The sequence below is a fragment of the Macaca nemestrina genome, chromosome 1, assembly GCF_043159975.1.
Source record: "Macaca nemestrina isolate mMacNem1 chromosome 1, mMacNem.hap1, whole genome shotgun sequence".
NCBI lineage: Eukaryota > Metazoa > Chordata > Mammalia > Primates > Cercopithecidae > Macaca > Macaca nemestrina.
Window position 1 is genome coordinate 20,995,950 of NC_092125.1, and position 22,593 is coordinate 21,018,542.

The 22,593-nt window shown below is 38.2% G+C and overlaps 1 long non-coding RNA gene across 1 annotated transcript in view; it reads right to left on the reverse strand.

Annotated features, from left to right (window-relative positions):
- Window positions 1–10,292: 10,292 nt before the first annotated feature.
- Window positions 10,293–22,593, reverse strand: part of LOC105492938 (uncharacterized) — a 117,375-nt gene continuing 105,074 nt past the window's right edge. The window contains exons 5-6 of the long non-coding RNA XR_011610589.1: window positions 14,211–14,348; window positions 10,293–10,415 (exon numbers count right to left, since the gene is read on the reverse strand). This is a non-coding gene — a long non-coding RNA (uncharacterized lncRNA). The remainder of the gene's footprint in view (window positions 10,416–14,210; window positions 14,349–22,593) is intronic.

Sequence of the window (22,593 nt, forward strand, 5' to 3'; positions counted from 1 at the left end):
ACATCCGGCATAGCGTGACACAGCGGTATTGGAGCACAGGCGCATAATCCTGTGCATTATACAATCACAGCTTTATAGCCATCACATGGGGGGTGCTCATTGCCTGCCTCTGAGCCACTATTGTCTGTAAGGTGTATAAGAGCAGCACCGACAGTGTGAGGGAGCTGCTGAATAAGCCATGTCCCACTACCTATGGTCTTGTGAGTATTCTTTCAGCTACCTGCCACCCCACAAACTCCCCTCAGACCTTGGCTGGTGCTGGAACCTAACAGTAAGTGTAAGCCAATGTGCCAAGGGAAAATCTCTGAAAACATTTGGACTTAATTCTAACTTATATTAAATCCTTTACATGACTCCCAGGAAAACAAGGAAATACTTTCTTGCTCCTGTCCCCGAAGGGACAATGAAACAGACCACTTCCACATAACAACAAATAAGTGACAGAAAAAGAATGGCTAACCTTTAGAATCTGATGTGACATATCCAGTGTAGGTTTGGAAATAGCTCAGTGCTCATGAGAAGATATCAGGGAAGGACATCAATGCCAAGCCAGTGAGGGAGGCAGGAAGTTGGGCCTCACACAAAGCCCAGAAAGTAAGGAGCTGTGATTTACCACAAGACTTCTAACAAAGTTACTGCCATGCCTAGAATCACTTGCTGGCTGCTGGGCCCATCTGGCCCTTTATCGGCCAAATGTGCATCAGTAGATAAAATTTGTCACTATTTTAATTTAACTAACATCATGGAGAGAGTATGGCCTTTGGATCAGACACATTTAAGTCTGTTTGAACTTATGGGAACTAATGGTCATAACAATGTTACTTGATTCACAGGTTGATTTAATAATGTTATAATAAAATGCATGTAAAAATTCCTGGACCTTGGGGGTTATAAAAAACTAAGGTTACTATCATTGAAATGCTTTAAAACCTGCAAAGGCAAGAGTAATTTCTCTTTAAGTAAAAAAGACCTGTTAGAGAGACTGCTTTGGCAGTAGAAAGTCTTAGGATGCTAGAACCACAATTTGTTATTAGATTAATAAAATAGAGCCCAGTTTCTTAAAATGGTGGAAAATGAGAACAATACAAAGCACTGGTAGTCATAAGAAAGATGGCAGATCTGAGGATTGAGGAAGGTAATGGATTGCTTGCCCTGTCACTCAGTAAACATTTATCAGACCCTAATATTTGCAGAGCATCTGAAGGGGCCTTCAAGCTATAATCTAACAGGAGACACATGGCATATCACAGACATTAGAAAGCAAAGTGTCAAGAGAGGACCCCTGCAGGAGTTCAAATGGCTAGGGCCTAAAGAGATCAGGAGGTTTGCCAAGGAGGTGACATTTGAGGCAGCCCTTAAAGCAGGGCTCTTCAGATTGCGGGTCATAAATTTATTAAGAAAGAGATGAGAGACTGCACATTGCAAGGATGAGTATTGCTTTTTGGAATTTTTGATTCAGTTTGTGTCCTAGGTCAAAATATACAGTTCTTATTGTAATTCATGTTCAAAAAGTTTGAAAATCATTGCCTTAAAGGATTAGTAAGATTTGGACACATTTCTGATTTCCTGTCCCTTGCACTGGATTATTTCATTTCTTGAGGGACCCTTCTGTTGCTACTCCCTCTTTCTTGCCTTTCCAACTCCAGTATGAACTGCAAAACTGAGTTTAGGCATGGCCTTTTTCCATAAGATTTTCTCAACTCCCTCCCACTCACCATCTTTACCCTAGTGTGGGTTGAGTACTCCATCACCATGTTCCCACAGCATCCGTGCTTACACATTTCACAGCACTTATATAGTGATTGTTTTTGCTTGCCTGTCTAGCCCCAACCCAAGCTTCCTTGGGTCGGGGAGCTCATAAAGTCTGTGTCTTATTCAGGGCTAGTCTTATGGGTATGCAGTCTGTGTAGTCACATAGGGATATGTAGTTAGAAGAGCCCTGTGCTTCTAAAGCACTGTTATCACTGTTTTGAAATTCTTATTTTATAACACAGTCTGAATTTTCATTTTGTACAATACCTACAAATTATGTAGTCATTCTGTTCTTATTGACCCTAAAGTTAACCAGAACCTTGCTTAGAACAGAGTAAGAGATCCACAAATGAATGAACAAAATATGAAGGATTGAGTGAATAGCATCCATCATCTATTGAGAGCCTATTATGTTGTCTCAGAAACTAGGTTAACAGTGGTCATGTACATCGTGTCATCTAAATGTCTGCAGACTTAGGGACAGGTAGCACCAGGGGAAGGAGGATTATGTGAGCAAAGATGGGAGGTGAGAAAATATAGGATATGTGAGGAAAGTGGGGCACATGGTTTAGTTCAATTTAACAGCAAGAGAAGGCATTAGTGAATGATGAGTCTGGAAAGTAGGTTGAGACCAGATTGCAGAGGGAGAGGTGAAAAGTTGAACTTTGTGCTGATGATAATGGAGGCCAAGGAACATTTTTGAGTAATAAGGTCTGGGCATGAGGAAAGTTTTGGAGCTACTTAATATCTCTTCAGCTCTGGAAGAGTATATGGGAAACCTGTTTATCATTTGGGAAAGGAAATTTCCTAAGGTTCTATGAAGTCACTGTTAGATTGTATTTCATGTGTTTCTCCAGAATTGTGTGAAAATAAAATGTCACGAACCTATTTTAACAATTGATATTTTGAAAGCACTAAGAGAGACAACTATTTCAATATATCCTTTTTTTGAACCAATAATCAATTTTATTTACAACTTTGGGAAGGCATTTTTAAAAATTGTGGCTCATCCCTGATTAGGAAGTAGTTGAACACAGAATAAATTGTATTAAGTCTGTGAAACATGAATGTTCAGTTTCATAAAGAAAAAACATAAATATTGCCATAAAACATATTCATATGTTTGGAATTCATATGGATTGCCATAAAAACATATTCATATTCATATTGGAAATAGTGTCAGCACATTTCCAGGTAAGGAGAACCTGTGTTTCTGACAGAAAGAGATCAGACTGGTCATTCAACATGTGATTCCATCAGATCGCTCAATGAAAAAGCAAACTATGTAGATATGTTGAGGTGAATCCAGGGAGAAATAAATGGAATTGGACTTTTTTCAAAGTCTTTTCTGTACCTAATTCCTTCTTTTAGAAGGGACAAAACTGAGACACCTGCAGCATGCACCTGGCCAAGACAGTCAGTTTGTAGTCGGGTCAGAACCGGGGCAGGACTAAGGCTGGTTGCGTTGAACTCTGAAGATTGCTGCTAACTCCAGTTTTCTTGGTGTCAGACACATTTCTTTCAGTGATTAATGCTGATCATAAACTATTGCCTTGGAAATAATAAAAATCTAAATCTTTAAGTCCATCTATATATGTGGTGTGTGTTTTTTCCCTTCTTTTCTCTGCCATAATGGCATCCAAAATAGAACAAACATGTTTTAGATATTCAAACTGTGCCTAGCCAGCAATTTATAGCCATTCCTATGTAAACATTGTCTATCAAATATCTAAATAGAGATCCAAGTCATTTTTCTTTTCTTTCTGCCAGTAGATAAGTAAATAGAAGGGAAAAAATAGCAAGAGAAAAAATAGAAGGACAAAAATACCATTTGCTTAAAGTCAACTAGCTTTTACTATGGCTCTGTGAGATAAGGAAAAAGCATTTTCAGACAGTTGCTCTGGTGATAAATCATGCACAGGAGATTAGAGCTTAAATAGAGATCCGATTGGTACAAGGTACAGGGATTCTTTTCATAAGGAATAGATCTTATTTTTAACCTTGGTAGGTTGCATGCAGCTCCTTCAGCAAATGTTATTCAACAATTCAGACTAACAAGCATTCTTAGGCACTTAAAGTGTGCCAAGCCTTGTACCAGGATTGGGGATATAGGAAGAAAAGAGGTACATTTTCTATGTTTAGGAGTTCACAGTCTAGTGAGGAAACACAGAGGTAAACATGCATTCATGATATAGAATAAGTGTCATGATAAACTTGACCTCTGAGTATTAGAATGCAGAGGAAGAGCGTGTTTCCAGCATTGGAAATCTGGGAAGGCTTCTGGAAATGATGACTTGGTGATATGGAGATGAAGGGAGGACAGAAAAAGATTTGAGGGAGGAAGGTGTTCCAGGCAGAGAAACAGCATGTGCAAAGTCAGGGAGCAGGGAGGTCCCTGCTCATTCTGCCTGTATAGCTAGGAAAACCCAAAGTGTTTCCCATCTGTTTTTCCCTGTGATAAAACAAAGTGATTCCCTACTCCTTTCCCAATTGAGTAAATTGAAAAAAATAGTAAATTTATTAGAAGACTACACTATTAAGCATACAGAGTCACAGAAAAATATGACTAGAAGTAAAGAGAGGTGTTTCATAGGCCTGATTTCAGCCCTTATTATTTATGTGACCTTCGGCAAGTCATTTATCTTTTAAGGCTTAGTTTTCTTATCTGTTAAGTGGAGATAATTACGCCTGCCTACATCACAGACTCCTTTTTAAAATCGTTGTCAACAAACTACCAAATGCTATATAACTTAATAGATTTTATAGACACCCACACATGTGTATGTGCACATGATTATATAGTTCATTAGACTGTAAATAGACTATACTAACTTTTATGACCTAAATGTGTTTCTCATGATTTGAGAATAGATGTCTTCCACACTGCAACCCAACTGTTTAACCAAAAATATAAATCTGATTTGTCATTTTCTCACTTAAATCCTTTCAGTGCCTTCTCTTTACCTACCAATATCCAAACCTCAATATGTGGCCAGTAAGTCTCTGTAGACAGGTCTCCTTCTTACTTCTTAGTTTAATCTGCCACAACCTTTAAAAGGTGCTTTGTATTTTCATAATCCAAGAGACTGAGATGGCCTCTTTCTTCTCCCTTTCTGCCTCCTGTCCTTCTTCCCTTTTTGGTCCCCAGTTAAACTTTTGCCTAGGATTTGTTTCATCTTCTGCTTGCATTAGGGATTGTTTTGAAGTACACAAATGATCTGTAATCACATTTGAAGTTCCTATTGACTATCAAGAAATTTCTATTTCATGTACTCCCCTTATCTGTGGAAACCTGGATAATGTACTGTGGCCAGTAAGTAAAATGGGTCCTAGTGCAAAATCTCATATGCCCCTCCCTTGTCCCCCAGTGTCGAAATCTCCTTTTCCATCTCACTGGTGGTGAAAGTTTTAGGTGTTTTTGTTACTGATGATGATCTTGGAATTATCAAATGTAAAGCTAATTTTTGCATTTTAAAACTTCATTTGTCGAAACATTTGATGTCAAATATTTGTGTTTGAATAAAATACTTTAAAAGTCCATTCAAAAACCAAGCCATTTGTGATAAACAGTGTTTTCCGACTTTCTCCATACTATGCAGTCACATTTCTAGTAAAACTCATGTGTCTAAAGGCCACTGTGGGTTATTCTTCTATGCAAAGAAAGTATTCTGTCAAAAGGTGAGTTTAACTCTCCACTTTAAGGAAGCAGAACTGTCTACAGCTTTTCTACAGATGCTGTTTTCTTTCCAATGCCAAACTTTACTCATACCTTTCTTCCTCTCTCTTTCCCAACTTGTCTCTTTTCCTCTGTCTGGCACTAGGAGCTCAGTGGTGCTGCTCTTGCTCTACTGTAGCATACGGACAGACCATCTGCAAAGGCTCTTGTGAACATGGCAGCACATATACGGATTTTTCTCTCTGTGGGGAGAGGGACATAAGAGATTGAAGATTGATTAACTCAGCTCCATGTCTTTCAGAAGAAAATCAAATGCGAGACCTCAGGCATGCACAGAAGCCTCTGGTTCTAATTGTATTGTATTGAATCATTTGTGGGACTTGTTATGAATTCATTTTCATGGTCATGAATGGTAGGCACTATTGGTTAGAAGGAGTTGAAATTCAGTATGTCCCAATAATCTTGCTGCTTAATGAAAAAAAAAAAAAAAAGAAATAAAAAAAGAATAAAGAAAAGAGTAGACCAAATTCTCCCTAAATTTCCACATTTATTATGTTAAATAAACATGTATTAGCAAGCAGGCACAACAGTTTACAAAATTTATGCTGTAAGCTGATTCAAGATCCAGACTCTGTTCTTTTAGATGATTTGGCCATGTCAAATCAAGGCAGGACCCATTTTTACTACCTGGCCATAGTGTATTATCCAGGCTTCCACAGATAAGAGGAATATATGATATAGAAATTTCTTGATAATCAATAGGAACTTCAAATGTGGTTACAGATCATCTGTGTACTATTCTAGATGCAAAATTATTGTGGGCATTAGGCAACCAGAATTTCCTACAAAATGGCTCAACATAGCTTTTATGGAGCAGGCATCAGCCATGATTTCTAAGTGCACAGGCTATAGATCTTTCTAAATTCTTATATCTAATTTTATATATAAAAAAGGTATCTCTAGAATATTATAGACAATTCAGATGTTTTGAGAACCAGCTTTCAACAGTAGCAACCCAGATCTAGCATATGTTAAGCTAACTAAAATGCTCATACTTTCACCAACGAAATATTCATTTCTAGCATTCATCATGCTAAAAAGCCTCTGGAGTTAATGGGCAATAATGATAGCTATAATTGTTGGTAGTAATTTCCTATGAAGTTTGGCTTTTTAAACTAAATATTAGCTGGCCCCTGTCTTGTAAATATAGAACTGACTACAGCAACTGATTGTCTCTACAGTATAATTTAAACTAATCTACATCTAAAATCTTATGATAAAGTAGATTACAGACAATATAGTACTCTGGGTTTAGAAGATATAGCAAACAAACAAACAAACAAAAACTTAACAGAGCTAATTTTGGGACCAGACTTCTAAATAGGGTTAAGGGTTAAGTTGCTTAGCTGAAGGTCTTCTTTCCCCAAATAACTTTGTATAAATTGCTAGAAAAGCAGTTATATTTTCTGAGATCTCATTGACTCTAAAGATCACATCATCTTTAAAAATATAAACATATCTGGAAAAGTTAAAGGGCCATCAGTACTTATTCATTCAATGAAATTTAGTGAAAGTGGTTTGGTGGAAATTAATGTTACTTAAGTGTTTTACCTCTTCCTCCCCATGCTGGGCTGGACAAGTGAGCAAGGGGGTAAGCCAGAACAGGGCTGGGGCCCTGGGGACCATGTGGAGTATGGTATCCTGAAGTCTGAAGTGTCCTGTCTGAAGAGATCAGAGTGAAAAAAGCAGAATGGACAATGTGAGCTATGTTTTTGAGGAGCCATAGAAAGAACCTAGAAAGCTGCCTTGGTAAGGACTCACCAGGACAGTTTGCTTTGTGGAGACTGGGACTTTCCAATTGGATGCTGTTTCACAGCAACACTTTGCTCATCAGGTTATCCTCAAATGCTGACCTATGCAAGTTGGTTATAATAGAGCAGTTAGAACTTAGAAGATGATTCTGTGTTTGGAATGCAATGGTCTGCTTGACTCTAAGTTATATATTTTCAAAGGATTGGTAGATTTCTTGCACTTGAATAGCCTAGGACCTGAAGGCTGGTCACTCTCAATGAGAGTCAGGACAACACTGAACTGGATTTATGAAATGGACAGTCCAAATGATCATCTCTCTGAGCTAAACGGAAACAACAGGAAATGCCAAGATGACTTGGGGAAGGCTACATTAATAGCAAAGGGTCATAGCCTATGCCTGGTACCTCTACTCCAAAGCTCATGCTCTTCCATACTAGGGAATGGAGGGAGGATAAATGTGAGAGGAAAAATGGGGTCAGGGAAAGGAGTTTAGAGGCTTTTTCAATGGTCCAGATGAGAGATAACAGTATCTATGTCAGGAGCAGTGAAGTTGCAGAGAGGTAGACAGATTAAGAACAGATATTAAAGGTAGAACAAACAAAATTTTATTGTGGTTTGGATGTGAAGGGTGGGTAATAAAGAAAAAAAGAGCAATTAACTCTGAATTTTAGATTTTTGACTTGAGCAACCAAAGTGGATGATGTAGCATTTTGTGAAGAGGGGAATGGTTTTAGGGGAAAAAAAGATTTGGGCAGGGCAGACAGGAATTTAAGGAGGAAATTTAAAGAGAATTTTGTTTTGGCCTTATGTTTTTAGAGGCATATTAGACGTACATGTGAGATGGCAAGATGGCAGAAAGGTAATCATGAATCAATGTAATATTCTTATGAAACTACCAAGTCAAGTTTGTTTCAAAATGTAATTCTCAATAATCAAAGATTGATTATGCAGTATAGAACTTTTGGGGTAAGGCAATTACATTTTGGAGAATGTCTTGAAGACAGTATGATTTGAGTCTTAGAGAAGTTTGTGGTAAACCATTCTTTCTGCCAGTAGTTTTGTAACAGGGTATATTGTCTATTGAGCCTTTATTCTAGTACGTTTGACAAGACAAGAGGTTTTCAAACATCTTGTTTAAGGCTTTTTCTGGATCTGTCACCTCACTTAGGCAACTTTTATTTCAACTTCTAGGAACCTGAACAAAGACTTTTTGTATTGAATTTCATTTTACCTACTTGTGAAATGACCTCCATGGTCTAACCTGGAAACCGATTTATTCCTTAGAACAGTTTTTATTTTATTTTTTAAATGAAAAAGTATGTTATAAATTCCAAACAATCCATTTAAATAAGATTTGGGAACATAGCCTGCTAGTAAAAGAGAGACTGCCTGTACTTCCTTTTTGTTACTTTTCAATCCAATTTTCAGTTAGGAAGAACTTGAAGGGAGGAGAATATGTGGAAAGGACTCAGCTGTGTATCTAGCCAGCATTTTAATTGGAGTGTGAATCATATTTAGATAGAGAGAACCTGATATAAGTCAGGTTCTCAGAAACCGAAACACCTGTGTTGGAAATTTTAGAAGTGAGAGGCTCAGGACTCCTGCACTGCACATCCCCCAAAGCACCACTCACAGTGAGAATTACATTTCTTTTCTTTTCTTTTCTTTTTTGAGACAGAGTCTTGCTCTGTCGCCCAGGCTGGAGTGCAGTGGCATGATCTTGGCTCACTGCAAATTCCGCCTCCTGGGTTCACACCATTTTCCTGCCTCCGCTTCCTGAGTAGCTGGAACTCAAAGTTGTGCAACAGAAAGGCCCTGGAGATTCCCAAAATGCCATTATACAAACAAGACATAGATGAAGTACTATGGAAAGGACTTGAAATTTAACATCATGTAAGTCTAGATCTCAGTCACGCTTTGCTACTTACTAGTCTTAACCTATGCAAGAAAATCACTTAACCTATATGTGTTTTAGTTTTCTTACCAATAAAATGAAGGTAATAAAAACTGTCTCATTAGATTAGTTTGTTTGTTGATTTACTCATTCATTCATTCATTCAACAAATGTTTTTTGAGCATCTACTAGGAATCAGCTATGTGTTAGGTGCTAGAGATACAACAGTGAGTAAGGTGGACATGCTTTTTCCTTCCATGGATCCAGATGGCAGGTCACTACATAAGCAGTTGCCATAAAGTGGAATCATTTGCCAATTAGAGGAAAGGGATATTCAAGTACACGACAGGAAGACCTTACATAGCCTTGGAGGATGGGGCTCTGGAAAGACCACCTAGAGATATAAAAGACTGAGTTGGCCAGATAAGGAACAGAGATGCAGGCAGACCATCTCCCTGTCTTTTACTCCTTGTATTTAATCACCCATGCCCTGTTGCTTCTCTCTTCCTAATACTTCCTTCATCATTCTTTCTTCTCCAGAGAGAAAAATCATTGGCAATTAGGCCAATCTCATAAAATAGTTTCTAAGTATTATACAATTTAGCTTTTTGAGCTGCTTTCTCCTCCTGCCTCAAATGGTAGGAATTCACCAAGGTCAATTCTGTTGCCCTTTCCTCTTCTCTCCTTCAATGAGTCAATCTGACTCCCATCTTTAACAATGATTTTCATATTGGTGACCCATAAATTTGTGTCCCCCAATAACACATAAATTGGGGGATTAGGGCAATAAGTTCCACCAGGAACAGCCTAGGGCAATTTTGCCCACTGGGAACATTTGACAACATCTAGAGACTTGATTGTCAAGACTTGGGAGGAGATATGAGGCTATTGACAGCTAGTGGGTAGAGGCCGGGAATGCTGCTAAATACCGTACAATGCATAGAATGGTCCTCACAACAAAGAATTATTCAGTCCCAAATGTCCGTAGTTTTAAAGTGGAAAAATCTACTCCATTTCTGTAAATACCTATGGGCTTACACTCTCATATTTCTGTCTGCTTTCTCTCTCTTTTTTCTGCAGCTGCTGTCTGCTTTGTTCATCTAGACAGAAAACTCAGTCTCTGAACAGGTTTACCCAATAAAATGCACTTACATCAGACATTCTTGGGTTTATTGTATTTCACTGAAAATGTCTGAAGAATCATAGAGAATCCAATTGCACAATGCAGCTTTTCTCTTTATCTTTCTCATCTCTGTTCCCATCTGGTTCCTCTTGGGTTACCTGAAAAAAAAAAAAAAAAAAAACCTCTAGATTATTCTCTGTCTAGTGGAAAAGCAACTTCCTTATCTGAAACTTTGGCATCCACTGATCCCTGAAGACCTGGTTGGGGGTGGTGGTGTTGACTACTACTAACACTAACACTTATCCACACAGTTTTCCAAATAAGATAGTGGTATTCCTAAGTTAGTTTCTGATGTGTAAAATCTCTTTGTTTTAAAATGTGCGATTTTAAATTAATTTAAACCTTATTGTTTTCAAAATGCTTTTTACTGGTGAGATTAAAAAGTATATTAATTAGGATATAGATTCAGTTGCCCAAAACAGAGATGTGTAATTACAGGGACTTAAACGAGACAGTTTAGTTCTTACACTCTTAAACACCTAAACTAGTATGGCAGCTCCATTCTGGGAAAAGCAGGGGCCTCAGGGTAGCCCTTCTCAGCATAGTTCACAATGGTCCTCTACCACATCCTCATTCCACTGGAGGAAGGGGGAAAGAAAGTGAAAGGCGTGGCCCTTACTTTTAGTCTATTTGTTTATTTAAAAAAATTTTTTTCTTGGCCCTTGCTTTTAAAGGTAAGACCTGGAAATTCTCCATTACTTCCACTCCAATCCCATTGGCCAGAACTTAGTCATTGGCCAGAACTAGGGGTAATGGGTGGTGGAGAATGTAATCTATATTCAGACTCATTGTATGTGTAGCTAAAACTCAAAATCCTTCTTCATTGGATGAAGAGGAGGATGGCTGCAGTGGAACAATTAGGAATATCTGCCTCAGAGGGGACTTGGCGTCAGGAGTACCTGAGAACAGTGGGAATGCCTGTGAAAACTTTATCTGTGTTTTCTTGATTCTTTATAACATTTCTCCTCCATGCACCTGCCAGAACTCAAATTCCTTCCTTATGCCAGCACTATATTATTACAGTCAGTTCCTATCAGTCTCCCTAGTATAATTCTCCTTGCTTCACTCCCTTGCCCAAACCCTTGTCTTAAAACAGACCCCTATCCTACCAATAAGGACCCTCCCACTTTTGACCTCTACTTCCCAGTCTTAATTCTCTTTAACACATGTTGCTTCCCTCTTTTCCCAGTCTTTCCAGACTATAGAGACATATCTCTTCTCTGAACTCTAACAACCAGTAGAGGTTGCGCTATGCAGTTTCACAGGTGATAACTTACGTGCATGTGCATATGTGTGCATGAAGTGCGTATGTGTTGGGGGTTTGGGAAGGCTGTTTTGTGGGTATGTTGGGAGTGAGTGGAAGTGAATGTGGATAACTAGGAAGGACCAGTATGTGAGGATCTTGTTAAGAAACACGTTAACCTAAGACACAGAGGCATTATCAAACACTCCTGGGATGATGGCATCAATAATTTATACTGCAAGAAATGCTAATTAGGAAAGAGTAATCAGACAAACTGCTCTTTGATCTCAGTGAATACTTGTTCAGCGCTAAGGTAAATCTCAATGAGATTAGAAGCTCAGGACAAATATGTAGAGACCTTGAATTACATGTAGTAACAACAGTGATGAAATATTAATTGATTTGCTTGTTTTCCTACATAGAAATACTTAAGAGAGTAGATTATGATATTCTAGAATTCCAGAAGGGAATATTTATTAATAGGCAGGCTAGGATTCCCTAGAGAGGGACAAAAGTAGAGAAGTACAATAGGATGTCTAAAGAGAGAGAGAAGAAAAAGACTGGCTTCTTTTTCTTCTTTCCTTCGTTTCTACTCCTCCTTCTGTCTCACTTTGCAGAGGTGGGCTATGACCTCTAGCGTTTCCAAAGCATAAAAATATGCTCCCTTCTGTCAGTATTTTAGGAAACTGTGTTTCCTCCAAACAGATTCAATTTTTGCTCCTCATCCTTAGATCATCCAGCCTTTATCTCATATAATCATATCAGGGGTCTCAGTTTGAATTTAAACTTTAATAACCCTAAGATTTAGATATGTTGTGGTGATGAAATGGGCCTGAGAAGAAGAGGTCCTATATATGAGGGGCTCAGGAGCCTCCATAAAGCGTAGGTAAGAAAAAATGAACGCTAAAGAAAATAGTGTTATCCACCCCTTGTTCAAGGCCAGAAGGCCAAGGTTGAAGAAGAGAAGTAATTTTGAGAGGTACAGGCTGCAAACCAGCCCAATCCACAAAGAACTATGCCTGAGTCTTAGAATGAATTAGATATAGTTAAAGTATGGGTAAAGAAGCTGTCTCCCTAAAAATCTCTGTGGTACATTGCGAGCCCAAGGTATAGCAGCAGCATTCTCTAGACCTGTAGTGGCAACCAAAGATGTTGCTAGTGACTTTAGCAGAAACCATTTCATTGCTTATGAACTCAGTCACTAGCAGCCTTAGGTGTTCAGCATATTAGTGGGTCTTGGCATATATAGCAGTCACATTTGGCATCAGCATTGGTAAGTACAGAGGTATCACCTCTGAGCCCCCAGCAGGAGAGGAAAATCATGGAAGACCAAAGTAACCAGGGCAATTAATTCACAAGCAAATGTGAGACATGCCCTTGGGCCACGGTTTCCAAAATAGAGTGGGTCTGTAGGTCTGAAGTTAGCCTCGGGATCTCTGAATTAGAGCCTATGGCTAGATAGCTGGACTTCTGAGGCACTTAAAGCCATCCAGCCTAGTCCTTTCATTTGATAGAGGAGGAATCAAAGACCTTTGAAAAGTTAAAGGTATGCTCCAAGTCAGAGGGAGAAATTAGACCCCAAATGTAGGTCTTCTGATTCTTAGTCTGGTGCTTGATACTGAACACTAAATAGTTATCTTATTAAACGTAAGTCTTTATGACAAGAGCTTCATTTTCAGATGTGTTATTCAGATTCTTTGTGCACAAAGGGGTACCGAAGAAATGCTGGTTAGAAAAGAAAAAAAACCAAACAAACCTTCCATACTTGGGGTAGGATGGACAAGTCTCACAGTCCCACATAGTCATGCCTCTCATCCAACCCAGGTCTTGAATTATGTTCTTGGATTTTGACTTAGGCTAGCTCTTTCCCAGGGAGTTCTGTAGCCCAGCTCCCGCTACCAAGCCTCTCAAGAGAAGCAGGCATGCCTAGGTCTCTGGTGAACACAATTAGGCTACAACAGAAACACCTATTTAAGTTGGTGCAAAAGTAATTGCGGTTTTGCCATTACTTTTAATCTTAGCTCAAGCTGTGGGAGCTGGAAGTCCTGGGCTTTGAAGAAGGATGGCATTGGAGGAGGAAGTCTGGACCCGCAGCAGCAACACCTCAGTGGGGTACTGACAGGAGGGACTTGGGAGCAGTGTCTCCTGGATATAGGGAGTCTCAGCCCATGTCTTCTACAGAGGAGGATGGACTGTGATAGCTTTCTCCTTCCTTATCCTGCTTTTTCTTCTATTCACCGTCTAGGTTGTTCTATTACCTTTCCCTTCTATCACCCTTTGATCTCTTACTTAGTTCTAAATTGGAAACAAGCCATTCCAATGGGATAAATCCTCTTTATTCATTTAAAATTACCATAAAGTATAGAATTCTCACTGGCAAGAAGCTTAAAGTTGTACAAAAAATTTATAATACAAAAATTCATGCCCTTACAAAGGTCAAGCTACAGGGACAAAATATTTACTTGCAATCAAAAGTATCCTGGGTACAAACTAATATAATATCTGGTAGGTGCTATTTTTAGAATACATTTCTAAAATGGAATGCTGTGCTTATATGCACTGTCTCATTTTGTTTTTATAATCTTTGTATGTGATTTGTAATTTCTTAATAGATGTGGAAATCGAGGTTAAAAGAAATAGAGAAACTTACCCAAGTTCACACACAGCAAATAAGTTCTGGAGCTAAAATTCAAACTTCAGTATTCATGGAGATCTTCCACCACCCTCAAGTTGAGTACGTTATAGCTAAGGACCACAGATATTATTGGCAATCATGAGTATGTGTGTCCTGGAAGAAAAGAAGTGAGCACTAAGCTCTGATGGTTGTGAAACTTTCTCCTAGCACCCACTATGTGTCTACTGGCTGCTTTGCATATAGTATCTTATTTAGTTCTAACAATCTCATGTAACCAAATATTTCAATTTTCACCTTATTGATTAAGAAACTGAAGATTGAAAAAGAAAATTAAGCAGGGATGGTCCTGCAGCTAAAGATCAGTGTGGATTCCAACGCAGTCTCCTCCCAAGTGTGTGACTTTCACAGAGGTGACAGAGAGGGAATTTCAGCTGAGAAAACCATCAGGAGCATTAGTACTAGGGTAGAGAAATAAGTCAAATATACAAAGACAGAAAGAAAAATTTGATAAAAGTGAAACACTGTTATCAAAAAGGGAGAAGTAAGGAAAGAGAGTGAAGCATTGGGAGAGGAAGTCACGGATAGGTCTTAAAGCCAAAGTAGAGGAATTGGGGTTTGATATTCCTGGCCCAGGGAATCTACTGCATGGTCTTGGGCAGGTTGGGAGATGGTAAGGTAGTGGGCTGAAAGATGGTTTTACTCTCTGTGTGCCAGATGGAAAAGAGGAGAGTGACTAGAAACTGGGTGACTGCCTGGGAGATTTTCCCCAGTGTCCCCAAATTAATGATGATGGTGATGGCTGTCTTTCTTGGAAAGTGTCTATGCACTCAGCTTTGATCTATGCACTTTACGTGCATTTACCTCCTTAATATTCTCAATTAGTTTATGAAGTACCATTATCATCATTCCTATGTTATAGATAAAGAAAGTGAGGTTCCAAGAACTAAGGAACACATAACAATTAAGTGGTAGGGCTAGAATATAAGGCGGTCTGTGTGACTGCTCAGAACTTAAGCTTTCTCTCATACCATGCTGCTTCTCACTGCTCTCCCTGTCACTCAGTAGCAACAGTATCCTCATCAGCGCAGCTTCCTACATAAAACCATTTAAGTGCAGCTGAAAAGAGGCAGCAGCAGCAGTGACTGCTAACACTTCTCTTGTCCCAGATGTTTGACTGTCCTGTACACGTGAGCACTAGCTCAGATGTTAATGTCTCTGCCTGGGCTAAGAAGTTCTTGGCATGAGATGTTTCAGGCTGAGTTTGAGATTTAGACAGGCTGTTCTGGGTGCAACGGATGGAGACTTTCTTTGACACAACTGTAGCTTAGTAAAATCTTCAGTAAAGGTGCTAATTGTGTACAATTTACCTGCAGAGGTTTCCCTTTCATAAATATTTTTTCCTTCAAGGAAACTGACTAACTTCTAAGAGCCAAATTTCATTGTGTAACGGCAGAGACTTTAAAATACATCAAAGAGTGTGTCAAACTTTTCCACTCTCCTAACTGCAGGGGAACTAAATGGAAACTCTGTGGGAGCTGGGGGTGGGGTGAGGGGTTGGAAAAGAGTAGGTTAAGAACAAGACATTTCTTTGAAGTTTCATGTTTCATCTTAAGAATTTGTGTGAAGTTTCCATTCCCACAAAAGACATCTGTGTTTTAAAATTAAAATGTTTTCCTAAAACTGTGGGTTTGCAAAATAAAATTAAAATGTTTTTAGAATTAGAGAGAGGCACCATGATAATCCAGGAGTTTCATGTCCTCCCCAACATAGCATCTCTTAATCCCAAAGTCAATGAAATCCATATGAGACACCCAAACATAACAATTTGCAACTAGATCTCTGTGGCCATGGGAATAGATTCTTCCAATCCTGTGTCTGCTCTGCTGGCAAACATAGTCAGAAGGTCATAACTCACATAAATGTCATGCACAGGACAGCTGCACCAGGCAGAGATTAAGTTTGTAACCAAATATACCATAAGGGCTCCCAAAATACCTGAAGGTTAGTATAGCATAGTGGTTAAGGACAGAGCTTTACACTTAAAGAAACAGTGTTCAAATCCCAACTTGGCTGGTAACAGCTGTAGTACCTTGAGTTAGTTATTTAGGCACTCAGAAAGGTTAAGTCCATGAATATGCATTATAGTGTTTAGAAAAATGCATGGCATATTTTAAATGCTCAATAAATGATAGCTTTAATTATAGTTAATAATTATAAGATCATGAGATTTATTGTTTGAATGTAAAATGTAAAATATATAAAAGTATTACAAATTATTATTGTTTCTTAAGAGAAAAATAACCTTTACACACAGAAAATATTTGATTATCTGTTAGGTCTGGAAACCTGAAACAAAATTCTAGGTTAAATTTTTAAAAATGTACACTTACATGATCCCTGCCCTCTAGGATATGGAAAGAAAAATTGTGATGCAGAAAGTCATACAGAAAAGTTATGAAAAAGCAATCAATGAACTAAAGCGATTTTCCATCTCTTAGGAAAGTATCAAATTATTCTTATACACTAGTCTGGATGCCCAATACTTGAGAAACAGTATAAAGTTTACAGAAAAAATGAATATATGAATACTTAATGAGACTAGAAAATAGTAGAGGCAAAATCTGAAAACTGAATAATCAAGGAATGCCAATCGAATGAATATTTATTATAATAATTGAATAATAGAAAATATAATGAAGTCCTTTAGACCCAGTATTCTGTTCTTGGGCTGGTGAGGAGTGTGGAATCTTTAATTTTTCAATCTACAAAAATTTATGGATTTATTGATCTAGATGTTTTGTTACACTCCGGACTAGAATGTGTCAGAGTGCATTCTCAAGGAACCTGCCATGAAAGACTGTGGCAGTGTTTTTCCTTTCTCTTGATGGAAACACAGTAGTCTGATCCTCCAAGTTTCTTCCGATTCCTTACTTATTAGATCTATGATTTCTTTTGTTAGGTCTCCAGCCCTTGCTAATTGGACAACTATGATGCTGCAAAGATATCACTTCAGAACACCCTTCCCCTTCTGATAAATTTATTTCAGAGATACTCTGAAATAGAGATATCCAGAGGCAGTTCAGAATAAAAAAAAATATGTTGATTAGAGACTCCTGCAGCTACAGACACATATTTCTTGACTGGATTAATGTAGGTTGGTGAGAAAAAGAGAAACTAGCACTTACTAGATCCTCTCTCCCCAAGATGTGGCCAGAAGAACTGCAAGAGTTGTTTGGTGACCCAATTTTTAGAGGCATTATTATCAACTAAAACAGGTATCTGCCCTTAAGGGAGATGAATCAGACCCAGAGGGCTCCACTAGGCTTCCTACCAGAGACCCACTTCCAGAAGCTCTCCCTGCAGTATGCAAATTTGATCTAATGGGTAGCAACTCAAAGAAAGTAATTAATTTCTATGATTCTTTCATAGTCACACACCGGACACATATTTAGGGAATTGTCATAAATATTAATATTTAGGGAATTTCCATGTATATTCAGTGAATGGCAAAAAGATCTCCAGATAGTGCTCGTGGAGTTCTCTGCAAGCTCCATCTCAGTAAGGGACAGATAAGGGGAAGTGGTGGAGGTAGATAAAGAAAGATAAAACAAGCTTTCTGTGCAACCCTCTGAGTTGATGCGCCATCTTAGCTGAATTTGCAGGAGTATAATCCAAGCCAGATGGCTGGCTGTCCTCTCTGACACATCTAATTAGATGTGGATTTATGCTTACTTCATTCATGATGCTTGATCTCTAATATTTAGAGTTCATAGAGCAGGAAGCCCTTGAAGCCCTTCAGATGTTCCTGTGTAGCCCTTGAAGTCAGGGTGAAGGGAAAAACATAACATTATGAATTGTTTTGATGCTGAGATTAAGTGTAGTTTTATTTATCCTTGAAGGCCTACAATGATTTCATCCAGGAGATGCATGTTGGCATTTGAATCATCGTTCTAAGTAGTATGAAAAGTAGATTAAGATATTAGCAATTTCTAATTATACTTTTGGTTTTAAATGTTCATGTTAACATTTATACATTTATGACATTAAGAAAAAAATTATACTATAATCCCACTACTCAAACTCCCAAAATATATCTTCCTCTTTGACATCATTCAATGTATACTTAGACATACAGATGCTTTTTGTATAGATATCATTATAGCACATACACAACTTTGGGGCTGTATTTTACTTAATATTGTTTGAGATAAGCTGTTCTCTGATTCTATTTAGGTTGGTGCAAAAGTAAGTGAAGTTTCTGCCATTACTTTCAATAACAAAAACTGCAATTATTTTGCACCAACCCAATACCATATAATCTGAATTAATGAGGAATTAAAACAATAGTGTGGCTAAGAATTTATGATGGAATTTACTTTGTAAGTAAAGAGTTTACTTTGTAAGTAATTTGTAAGGAAATGGAATTTACTTTGTAATTTACAAAGTAAGAATTTACTTTGGTCAAGTTACTGATATTCTCCGAATTTTAGTTTCTTCATCTGTAGAATATAGATAATAAGATCTGTCTATAGAGAGTGTGTATAGACTAAACGAGATAACACATGTGAAAGACTATACAGGGTCTGGCTGACAGTAGGTGTTCAAGTCATGGATATTACTATAATTATGTTAAAGGTAGATTTCACCACCACGATCCACAAAAGGCAGTAATAACACAAGGCTCCTATGTATGCAACAGCTATTTTTGAAGTCTTTATTTTCCTAAGTCTCTATTCTTTGCCTATTGTAAATGTTATGGGTTGAATTTTGCCCCTCACCCTGATTGTTGAAGTTGAAGTTCTAACCCCCATTAACTCAAAATGTGGCCTTATTTAGAAATAGGTCATTACATATGTAATTAGTGAAGTTAAGATGAGGCCATTAGGGTGGCCCTCATCCAATTTGACCGGTGTCTTTACAAAACAAATACCATGTGAACAGAGAAGCATATAGGGAAGATGATGTGAAGACACAGGAACAAGGCATTCACCTACAAGCCAAAGAGAGGGCCTGGCACAGATTCTTCCCTCACAGCCCTCAGAAGAAAACCACCCTGCCAAGACCTTGATTTTTCACTTTTAGCCTCCACAACTGCGAGTCAATGAATTACTGTGGTTTAAGCCATCCAGTTTGTGGGTATTTTTTACCACAGCCCTAGCAAGCTACTACAATAAGGCTGTCTTAGTGGCAATTTGCAGAAAAGTCTCAACATTATTTCATTGTTTTATAACAAGAGCACCTATTCACTCACTTAAAACAGAATTGAATTCCAGATCACAGAGTGAGACTAGACCAATAAATACAGTATTTAGGGTAGTTGAACTAAACCTCAGCTATTCACACATTCACAAACGCATGCTGCCTGACAATATTTATCATGTGAGCCAGCATTATTACCCCCTCGCCTCTCTCCTGTGATATATTTTCTGTATGGTTGCCAGAGTGATATTTTGGAAATGAAAATCTGATTATCCCTCATTTCTGCTCAATAGCCTGCAGTGGCTTCATGTCACACTAGAAACAGAATTCTAAGTTTAAGAGAGTTTCCATCGCCCTACAGGATTTGATCTTTGGTGAATCCTCCCACTTCATTCTTCCTCTCTCATCCTAGCTCGCTGCACTCCAGGCATGTAGGACTATTTGTCGTTTCCTCAAATTTCCAAATGCCTCCTACTTCAGAATCTTTGCACTTTCTGGCCTCTCTGACAGGACCACTCTTCACCCAGATTATCTATCTCTATCTATCTATCTATCTATCTATCTATCTATCTATCTATCTATCTATCTATCATCTATATCTCTGTGCTTTAATCTCTCACTCTATTCAGTCCTCCATTCAACAGGTGCTTCCTTACAGAGGCCTTCCCTGGTCATCCTATAAAAAATTCCCCCACACCTAAAACAGTGCCTGCAATGTAGCAGGTATTCAAACACTATTTGGTAAATGAATGCATGAATGAGTGAGTGAATGACTTCGGACTAGACCAATCTCATTTGCCCTGGGAGTAACTCTGAGGCATAATTTGTAAAATCATAGAACTAGAAAAGAGTTGAGAAATGAACTTCTACCTCCCTGCCTTTAGATGGATGGAATTGTCTGAAATTATAAATGTCACTCATTCATTGCTCATGAACCCATTGCTTATTATTTCAGAACACTGAAAATATTAAGGAGAATAAAAAACAAATCGAAGCTTTTATTAATGTTGATGATCTTATAATCTAAATACATGCATACTTAAGAGAACTTTAAAGAATGGCCAGGTGCAATGGCTCATGTTTATAATCCCAGCACTTTGGGAGGCTGAGACAGGTAGATCATCTGAGGCCAGGAGTTTGAGACCAGCCTGGCCAACATAGTGAAACCCCGTCTCTACTAAAATCACAAAAATTAGCCGGGTGTGGTGGCGGGTGCCTGTAATCCCAGCTACTTGGCAGGAGAATTGCTTGAGCCTGGGTGCTGAAGGTTGCAGTGAACCGAAATTGTGCCACTACACTCCAGTCTGGGTGACAGAGTGAGACCCTGTTTAAAAAAAAAAAAAAGTATAAATTAGCAAGTTTATTTAGAGCAGGAAGGAGATAAGAGGATACAACTCCTTATAGTGTTAGGCACTGGTAAAACACAAATTGCCAGGCTTCAAATTCATGGTTTGACACTAGTTAGCTATACTTAGAAAACTTACTTAACCTCTCTAAGCCTCAGTCTTTTCATCTGTAAAATGGGGGTAATTATAAGGTTGCTATGAAGGCTAAATGCATTATTATTTATAAAGTAATTAGAATAGGGTTTGCTAAATTGTAAGCTTAATTTAAATTTGTTAAAGCTAAAGAATAATGTACATCTATATTTCAGTACTGCAAATGTTATCTTCTACTTGAAAATACTTTTAATGTCAATTTGTATTGAAGTAAGATACATAACAGAGGAGTGAACAAATTATCAAGTTATAGCTCAATATATTTTCACAAAGTAAATTCCATTGTAAATACCTCTCAGATCAGGAAATTGAACATTACTAGCATCCCAGAGGCCATCCTCCTATTTATTCCATGTTGCTATGTCCATCCCAAAATTACCATGATGTCTATAACTCTTGATTAGTTTTGCTTGTTTTTGAACTTCATGTAAACGGAATAATATAATATGTGCTCCTTCATGACTAACTTCTTTAATCAGCATCATGCTTATTATATTCACTCACGTGATACCATGTAGTAGTGATTTGTTTATTTTCATTGCTCTGTAGCATTCTATTGTGGGAATGTGTTATGGAATATACTGTTTTACTGCTGATGGGTATTTGAGTACATTCTAGTTTTTGGGCATTATGAATTGGTCAGCTTTGAACATTTCTATATATAGCTCTTGATGGATATATGTATTCATTTTATTGAGTATCTAGAAGTAGAATGCTTCTTTGGGTCAGAGTAAAAGGCATATATGCAATTCTATCAGTTTTTCAAAGAGTTACATCACTTAACAGTATGTAATAGAGTGGAATATGTCTATAACCTATAAGAGTTTTCGTTGGCCTAGCACCTTTGTTAACACCTGCTATGGTCAACCTTTTTGATATTGGCTATTCCGGTGAGTATGTAGTAATTTTTCATTGTAGTTTTAGTTTGCATTTTCTTAATGAGTAATACTATGGACCGCCTTCTCATGTGCATATTGGCTGTTTGCTCTCTCTCTCTCAGTAGCTTAAGTATTATTCTTCCTGTGAGAGAAGGATTCGGCATGGGGTGGCTGTGAAGTAACAGCCAATTGACTCCTGCAGACTTGTTCCACTTAGAGACTAGGGATCTCTCTCATGAGAACCAGTAGAGGCCCATAAAGAAGAGCCTGTGAGTGAGTATAAACTCTCAGTGTCTGAGGCCATCAAACTGACATGCTGTTCACACTTGACCTCCAACAATTCAGCCACCTGGTTCTTTCATGCTCTGCCATAGGTGACTCAGTCCGTACATCCCATTACCTTAGAAGGAGTCTATTGTTCCTTGCAATTAGGCAACTTGATTGCTCTGTTACCTTAGCTCCTTAGTGGGCTTGGAAAAGTTATGATTTCATAGTTTCTTTGGCTTTTTCTCACTGTTAGGGTGAAAGCAGCATTATGTTAAATTTTTACATCCAAGGTGGAAGTAGAAATCCTGAATTTCAATGTTTTCATGTATAGTCAAGTCTACTTCACTCCCACTCCTTGCATGTAGCATTCCAGGGACTCTAAGTGTGAACCTATGCTATTTGCTAGTCAGCAGTGTCTCCAGTCAGGAGTAGGCCCCGAACTCCGATTTTCATTTCCAGAGTATCATGAGGCTCCCCCAAACACTGCCATGATTTTTAGTCACTTTCTGTTTGACTTCTTGACCTTCTGTTCTAGGTAGCTTAAGAACCACCAAA